The sequence below is a fragment of the Arachis hypogaea genome, chromosome 15, assembly GCF_003086295.3.
Source record: "Arachis hypogaea cultivar Tifrunner chromosome 15, arahy.Tifrunner.gnm2.J5K5, whole genome shotgun sequence".
Taxonomy (NCBI): domain Eukaryota; kingdom Viridiplantae; phylum Streptophyta; class Magnoliopsida; order Fabales; family Fabaceae; genus Arachis; species Arachis hypogaea.
In genome coordinates, this window is record NC_092050.1 from 37,273,528 (window position 1) to 37,282,969 (window position 9,442).

The 9,442-nt window shown below is 40.5% G+C and overlaps 1 non-coding gene across 1 annotated transcript; it reads right to left on the reverse strand.

Moving 5' to 3' along the window:
* Positions 1-4,580: 4,580 nt before the first annotated feature.
* LOC112753180 (small nucleolar RNA R71) lies at positions 4,581-4,684 on the reverse strand. The gene has a single exon (XR_003177575.1). It is a non-coding gene; the product is annotated as a small nucleolar RNA R71 (small nucleolar RNA).
* Positions 4,685-9,442: the final 4,758 nt, after the last annotated feature.

The window sequence follows — 9,442 nt, forward strand, 5'->3', positions numbered from 1 at the left end:
TAAAATGGCAGGAATGTAAATAACAGAAAAGTAAATGCTAGAATTAAAGGACTGGAAGTAAATGACTGAAAATAAATTGCAGAATTGTAAATGGGAATGGGGGATTTGCTCATAAAAGTAAATCGCAGAAATTAAAGAGAATGGGTAAGATTAGAGATGGGGAGTTCATTGGGCTTAGGAGATGTTGCAATTCTCCGGATCAAGTTCATTTTCATCTCTTCCTCAATCAATGCACTCATTGATCTCCTTGGCAATCTTAAGTGATTGAATTACAATTCCTTGCAATTCAATCTCTCAAATCTTGATCAATAGCCAATTCCTTGGTCAATTGCTCATGAGAAGAGATGAAGTATGGTCACTGATTATACCACATGCATTTCCCAAACCAAGTATTGAGAGGGTTACAGTCACATACCCATCCAAACCCAATTTTGTCCAGCATGAGAAAGCATTTCTAGCTTGATCTCTTCATTCCTCTTCCAAGGTTCAAAAGAGATCCAAGTTTGAATAGCTTCTCTTCCAAGATAACTACTCAATTGGATGAAGATCGAAAACTTTCAAGTAAAATCAAGAGGAAAGATAGAAGAAGAACAATGAAAATTAGTATTGATCCATCAAATTACAACAGAGCTCCCTAACCCAATGAAAGGAGTTTAGTTGTTCATAGCTCTTGAAAATGAAAACAAAGATGGAGAATACATCATAAAACTAGAAATTGCAAAGAAAGTAAATACAGAGAGTGGTTCTTCAGCCTCCAGAACTCCTTTACAATTCAAAGTTACTCCTATATATACTACTCTTCTCAGCTTCTAGTTTACTCTTCAAGTCTTGGGCCTTTGGATCTTGAGTTTGAAGCAGTTCTTTTCTTCATTTGGGCTTGGCTTTACTTGCAGAGAGAAAGTGCTAAGTGGACAGAGACTTCAGCTCAGGACGTTAGGGGCGTTAATATTTAGTGAGAATATAAGTTCGAGAACGTTAGTGACACTTAACATTGTCACTAACGTTCCAGTGCACCCCTTTGCCTTACGTTAAAACCCACGTTAACTAGGTTAACGTGGCTTTTAACGTCGCCTTGTTAGTCCTTCGAGAACGTTAGTGACACTCAACATTGTCACCAACGTTCCAGTGTGCCCCTTCTTGTTTCACGTTAAAGCCCACGTTAACTAGGCTAACGTGGCTTCTAACGTGGTCCTTGCCAACCTTCGAGAATGTTAGTGACACTCAACATTGTCACTAACGTTCCAATGTGCCCCTGGGTCTCACGTTAGAGTCCACGTTAACTAGGTTAACGTGGTTTCTAACGTGGCCATCTTTTTGCCATCCCAATGATGCCAAGGCATCTTAGGCTAGTTTCACTAGTATTTTTCTGTTAGTTTTAGTGGTTTTATGCATTTTCTTGAGCTTAAAGTAACCAAAAATGGTTAAATGAAGAACAAAGCAATGAACCATCCAAACAATATGATTTTGATGCAAATTCCATGAGTTTTAGTTATATTACTTGAATGCTATGAATGGAAGATTTCTCATGAAATTTTGCAAGACTTTGATGTATTTGTTTGGATGATTTCAGGGAAGAAGAGGCTAAGCAAGGAAGCTTAAATATCACATGGGAGTTTAAGTTCCAGTTTAAGCCTAAACTGGAGCTTAAACGCCAGAATCATGAAGGCTAAGGAATGCTGGAATTGAAGTTAACCTCCAGTTTAACCTTAAACTGGAGGTTAAACGCCAGAATGGAAAGTCTCACCAAAGAAGCATTCCACGTTTAACCTCCAGTTTGACCTCAAACTGGAGGTTAAACGCCAGAATGAGAATGCCACTCAGGAAGGAGTTCCACGTTTAACCTCCAGTTTGACCTCAAACTGGAGGTTAAACGCCAGAATGGGAAAAGCACCAGGGAGCCATTCCACGTTTAAGCTCCAGTTTGACCTCAAACTGGAGCTTAAACGTGTTCGACCAAGAACTCTCCTCCAGGGTTGCTCTCTCCATTTCCACGTTTAAGCTCCAGTTTGACCTCAAACTGGAGCTTAAACGTGTTCGACACCTCCAGGGCTACTCTTCTAAGCTTCCACGTTTAACCTCCAGTTTAACCTTAAACTGGAGGTTAAACGTGTTCGACCTCCAGGATGCCTCCTTCCATTTCCACGTTTAACCTCCAGTTTAACCTTAAACTGGAGGTTAAACGTGTTCGACCTCCAGGGGCTGCCCTTCCTATATCCACGTTTAAGCTTCAGTTTAACCTTAAACTGAAGCTTAAACGTGTTCGACTACATGACTCTCCAGGGCTGCCTTCTTCCATTTCCACGTTTAAGCTTCAGTTTAACCTTAAACTGAAGCTTAAACGTGCTTCTACAAAAGGCCTCACTGGAAGTGTCTGGCGTTTAAGTTGCAGTTTAAGCTTAAACTGCAACTTAAACGCCACTCTTGGAAAAGGTTTCTGGACCAAAAATATTGTGGTTTAAGTTAGTATTTGAGCACAAACATTAACTTAAACTCATTCTGGTATGAAACCCAATTGAATATCATGGTTTATGGGATTGGGCCTGAAGGATTGATGAGTCTGAAATTTCAATTTATTGAGTCATGTGCCATTATTTGATTATCACTAAGTTGGCTCAATGAATGTTACAGAATTTGGATCAGCAGCCTCATCAAGATTATGGATCATAAACCCAAAGCAAAAGGAAAGCAGGGAGAGGCCTCAAAGCCCAAGAAACACAACAGAAAGCTCAATATAGAAAGTGTATAAATAGGATAGAATTTAAGTTAGAAGGGGACTTTTGGACTTTTACCTTCACTTTTAGCTAGTTTTCATATCTTTGTAATTGAATTCAGAGCTATGACTCACTAAACCCCCTTTCATTGGGTTAGGGAGCTCTATTGTAATTCAATGAATCAATAATAGTTTTATCTTCTTCTTCAATCTTTTCTCTTGAATTTTGTTAGAAAGCTTCTCGATCTAATTCCATTGGGTAGTTGTCTTGGGAAAGAAACTACCCATAATTGGAATCCTTCGGAACCTTGGGAAAGGAATGGAGGATTCATGCTAGAGAAGCTTTCTCACAGTGAATTGGATTGGGGTTTGGATGGATATTGTGACATGTAATCCTACCAAATTGTGGTTCATGAAACTGTGTGGTATAATCAGTGATCGAGCATCATCTCTTCTTATGAACATTTAAACCAAGGGATTGGGAATTTGTTCGTTTTTAGAGAGAATTGGTGAGCCAAGGGATTGGGATCCAATCATATAAGATTGCCAAGCAAAATTCAATGAATGCATTGGTTGAGGAAGGAATAAAAATATTTTGATTCGGAGATCTCAATATCTCCTAACACCCAATGAATTCCCCATTTCTAATCTACCACTTTCTCTTTACATTCTGCAACTCAATTCATGCAATCACCCCCATTCCCTTTTAATTTCAGCAATTTAGCTTCTGCTCTTTAATTCATGCAATTTAAGATTCCGCCATTTAAATTTCTTGTCATTTACGTTTCCCGCCAATTTTACATTCCGCAATTCTCATCTAAATCTTGATTCCGCTCAACTAGAACACACTTCTAATCCGAATTGCTCACTCAACCAATCCTTGTGGGATTCGACCTCACTCTATTGTGAGTTTTTACTTGACGATAACCGGTGCACTTGCCGGAAGGAATTTTGCCGATTGTGTAATTTCCTAAATCGTAGCATAACAAGTTTATGCGCATCAAGTTTATGGCGCCGTTGCCGGGGATTGGTTTTCGATTGACAATTCTCCAATTGGAAGTTAACTAGTTTGAGCAATTTTTCTTGCTTTGTTAATTCTGTTCAAGTTACTTGTTGAATTTTAATTTCTGCACTCGGTTACATGCTTTCTTTCTTTATGCCTTTAAATTCAAGCAACTAACTCACTGACTCACTAACTGTTTGAATTAATTCCTCAATTGCTCTAACCATACTCTTCCATTAACCAAGAGTATTCCACTTGTTTGTGCCTGTGCTGTGTTCTTGTATGACAGGTAGGAGAGGAGAGACATCAACTCCTCCATATACCGAACCAGAGAGGACCCTTCATAGACTGAGAAGGGAAGCAAGAGGGAAGAGAGTAGTGGGAGAAGAGGAATCTGAAGGAGAATCTGAGGACAATTTTGAGGAAGCTTTAGATCTCAACATGGATAGAGAAGTTCACAACCATGAGAGAGCTGATGGAAACAATGCCATTCCTGAGAGGAGGGTTCTTAGTTCATACATAAACCCAACCTCTGGGAATTGTGGTAGCAGCATCCAGAAACCACCCATTCAGGCCAACAATTTTGAGCTCAAACCACAGCTAATATCACTTGTGGAGAATCATTGTTCATTTGGTGGAAGTGCTAATGAAGACCCAAACCAACATCTCACAAAATTCCTGAGAATTTGTGACACTGTGAAGTCTAATGGAGTCCAGGAAGATGCCTATAAACTGCTTTTGTTCCCATTTTCACTTAGGGACAAAGCAGCTAAGTGGCTGGAATCATTCCCAAGGGGGAGTCTAACAACATGGGATGAGGTGGAAAGCAAGTTTCTGGCACGTTTCTACCCCCCACAAAAGGTCAATAGGCTTCGATCTGAGGTTCAAACGTTTAGACAACAAGATGGTGAAACTCTCTACGAGGCATGGGAGAGATTCAAGGATTTGACAAGGAAATGCCCACCAGACATGTTCCATGATTGGGTGCAATTGCATATTTTCTATGATGGACTCTCTTATGAATCAAGGAAGGCTGTAGACCATTCATCAGGAGGTTCATTGAACAGGAAAAAGACTGTGGAAGAGGCCATTGAAGTGATTGAGACAGTGGCTGAGAATGAGTACTACTATGCATCAGAAAGGCACAACACTAAGGGAGTCATGGAGCTGAACCATGTTGATACAATTCTAGCCCAAAACAAGGTGTTTGCCAAGCAACTAGCAGAGCTTACCAGGCAATTAGAAACAAAGCAAGTGGCTGCAATACACACACAAGATCAAGAGGAAGTAAGCATTGAAGGAGGTGATTGGGAAGAGGCCAACTATGTGGGAAACCAACAAAGGCAATCATATGATCCAAATTCCAACACTTACAACCCAGGATGGAAAAATCACCCAAACTTTGGGTGGGGGAACCAACAAACCCAACCACAAAACCACAAACCTTACAACCACAACCAACATAACAATTCCACATACCAAAACTCCAACCAAAGATCATACCAAGCCACACAAAATACTTACCCCCAACCATCATATCATGGCCAAAATAATCAACCTACCCAACTTAATCCGAACCAACAATTTCAAGATCAATTAAACCGGATAGAAGGAATGATGGCAACCATGAGTCAAGACATAACCGAATTGAAAAGCTTCAGGGATGATGTGAGAGCTACCTTAAGAAACCATGGTGAAAAGCTCAAGAGGATGGAGTCTCAAGTAGGAGAGCTATCTCAACAGGCCGTCAAATCAACTGCAGTGTTCCCTAGTGACACAGAAAAGAATCCTAAAGGGGAACAAAAGAGAGTGAGATGGGAAGAATGCAAGGCCATCACCATATTGAAGGAAGTTTCAGAAGAAGAAGGAATCAGGCCCTCAGAGCAGGAGCCAGAAATCTTGAAAGAAGGTGTGGAAGAAGTTAAGCAGGAAAGTGGAACTGAGCAAGCCAAGGAACTGCAAAAAGGCATGCTGGAAATATACCAACCAAAAGCACCATTTCCTCAGAGGTTAGGAGGAGGTGAAAAAGGGAAAACCTATTCAAGGTTTTTAGAGACATTTAACTCTCTCCATGTCAATATTCCCTTTCTTGAGATTCTCCATCAAATGCCTACACACATCAAGTATTTAAAGGAATTGTTAAGCAAGAAAAGAGTTTTGAAGGGAGGACAAACGGTAACAATGAACAAAGAATGCAGTGCTCTCATCAAGAAGGACACACTCTCCAAGAAAACGGACCCAGGAAGTTTTCATATCCCTTGCATCATAGGGGAAAAAAAATTGACAGAGGATTCTGTGATCTAGGAGCTAGCATAAATGTGATGCCTTTAACTCTTATGAAGAGGCTACAACTGAATGAGGTGAGATCCACTGATGTAATCATACAACTGGCCGACAAAACTCAGAAGCAAGCTGAAGGGGTAGTTGAAAATGTGCTGGTGAAAGTGGGGGATTATTACTTTCCCACAGACTTTGTCATTGTGGACATGGAGGAAAGCTACTTACACCCTATCATTCTAGGCAGACCATTTCTAGCCACTACTAGAGCGCTCATAGATGTAGAACAAGGAGAGCTAATTCTGAGAATACATGATGAACAACTCATTTTCAAAGTTTTCAAACCTGCATCTGAGCCTGAACCAGAACCTGAAAAGCCTAAGGATAATAGTAGCCATCTGTGTTTGGAGGAAAGTAATCTAGCAGCTGAAACTCTAAAACAGTCCTTGGAAGGCAAACAAGAGTTGCAAGAGTTAAAGCCACAAGAATCAGTGGAAACAAATCAGAAGGACCCTCCTGACATAAGGGTCAATGAAGAAATCCTCAAGAGAAAGGGAAAAGTGATAGGAAGATTGCCAAGAGGGTGGAGAAACAAGAAAATTCCCACTGAAGGCTTTTCTCCGGGAGATAACGTGATATCAAGTCATTATCTGCCAATCCCACCTGGCCTCAAAACCATTCCTTCCCAGCTCCCTCAAGTGTTCACAATCAGGAAAGTTCTTTCTATGGAACATTTAGAGGTCATGAATGAGTCAAGTGGGGACGTTTTCATAGTGAGAGGAGAAGACGTCAAGCACTACAATCCACCCTAACAAGGGACAACCGTCAAGCTAGTGACGTTAAAGAAGTGCTTCATGGGAGGCAACCCATGTTTTAATATCCTTACTTTTTTTGTTTTGTTGTGCATCTAATAAAGCATGGTTTCTTATGCATGAACTTGAATCCTCAGGACAACTGCTGAAAGAGTGCACTAAACATTGCATGTAAAATGCAATTTGCCTCTAAGTTTGGTGTGCCCGAAGGCACCCCAAATTTTATTCAAAATGCATTCAATTTTTAGTGCACAACCAAAGATTAAGTTTGGTGTTCCTCTTTGAACACGGTTCATGAAAAGCACGAAGTCCTCTGGATTTCGAAATTCATGACAAGTATACCATTCGCATGTTTTAATGCTTTGGTTTCAATTACTTAGGGTAGTAAATTTGTTTAGAATCAAAGAGCCAAGGTGACTATGATTTATTAGAATTAAGCACATTCATTAAGGACAACCAATATGGATTTCATGTCATCAGGAGACTTGACCAAACACTAAGTTTGGTGTCCAAATAATAAGTGTGCATACATGTAGAAGTCACGGCTATAAGCTCATAAAGACAATCATTGATTTACATGTGCAAGTACTATTCATAATTCACATGGACCGAAAAATGATAGCAAACTTGTTTGTTTGTGCAGGTACAAAAGAAAAGACAAAAATGGAGGAAAAAGACAAAGGGAGGTACGGTGCTTGGTCAAAAAGAAAATTCACAAGTCTTTGAAACTAACACATGGGAAAAGGAAGTTCTGCAAGAAAAGATAGCTACATGTACAACCTAATGCACCCAGAATACTTCCAAGAAAATGAAAAGCAATTCGTCCTTCTCCCTAATTCATATATTTACCATCAAGCCACCCTTCACAAATCACCCTAGCCGTCCATTTTGCACTTACGGGCACTATAAAGAACCACTTGGGGAACAAGTTCAACACCACCAAATCTCCTTCATGCACATTTCCTTCATCATAGCATAAACTATCTCTTGCCAAAAACAACCTCCCCACACTTCCAACAACACTTCTTGCTTCACCTTGTCAACTTTAGCTTGTCACTTATCAAAACTAAAGAACCAATGGCAGCTTCATCTAGCCACAAAAGAAGAAAAGACAAGCAGCCAATGGAGGAAAACAGGGAATTCGATGCATGGAGATACAGATCAGTTTTCCATGAGATTCAAGCCGAATGGATGAGACCTAAAACGGTACTAGCTGAGGTTCCCTTTGACCTTGAAAAGGATGAGTTCCCAGGTGTTTGGGAAAAGATCAAAAAGAGGAAGTGGGAGCTCCTGACTAAGCCAATCACTAAAATCAACATCAACCTGGTGAAAGAGTTTTATGCAAATGCAGTAAGGGAGGATCCAACCAAGAAACCCACATACAAAAGCTATGTGAGAGGGGTGGAAGTTGACTTCAGTCCCAAAGCAATCATGAAAACCCTTGGCCTGAAAAACATATATTTCAGCCAAGCAAGTTATGAAGAAAGGATGATAGGAGAACCTGACTATGCAACTATTGCTGAAGACCTTTGTGCCATCAGAGCTGAATGGGTGAGAAAAACAAGAGGGGCTCCAAGAGTCTTGAGAAGGGGAGACCTAACACCTGAAGCTAAAGGGTGGTATGCAATAGTTAGGAGATCCATCCTACCCACTGCAAACTCTTCAGAAATAGTCCCAAAAAGAGCCATCTTGCTACATTGCATTATGGTGGGAGGGGAGATCAAAGTTCATAAACTCATTGCTGAACAGATACAAGAGTTTAGTGAGAAAAGTGACCCTGAATCCTGGCTCCACTTCCCTAGCACTATCATTAGACTATGCATCGATGCCCAAGTACCACTTGAGGATGAAAGACCTAATTGGCTATATCCTGGATTAGCCATAACTGCGTACAGAATGACTCTTGGCCCAACTCCTCCAAGACATACAAGAAGAAGAAATTAAGAAGGGCAACAAGTGGAAGCCGAGCAAGAAGCAGAACAAGAAGGACAGGAAGGAGAAGACAGAGAAGAAGAGCAAGAAGAGCAAGCAATTCCAGAAAGAAGACAACGAATTCCCAGAGACCCCATGGATATGAGCAGAATGCAGGAAATCATGGAAGGAATGTCTCAACAATACATGAGGTCTCAGGAGAGACAAGAGGACTTTCACCTAAAAATGATGGATATGCAAAGGAACTTTGAATCAAGATTCTTCGATCTGCAAAGGGAACAGAATTTACACTTACAGGAATCCTTCAGCCACATATGCCAACACCAAGATGCCAATGTCTTGGCAATCAAGGAAGCCACCACTTTACAGAATGCAAGATACTCAGTCCAAGCTAATTACAACATCAGTTCGCAAATCAAGCTTAACTACATAGGGGAACATCTACACAAGATGGATCCAGCATTCCCAGCTTTTGATGAGTATTTCAAAGGGAGGAAAGAAGGAGAAATAAACAAGGCAATGATCCTTGAAAAAGGAGTGGAAGAAACGATGAAAAAGGCTGGATTCTGGAAAAAGCTCATAAGAAAAGACAAAGGAAGCACAAGTGGTCAAAAAGAGGCAGGAAGCAAGAAGAAGCAGGATCCCAAGAAGTAAGAAGAACCAAGCAATAAATAAGAGGTGGTCTCGTTCCTTAATAATCAAATGATC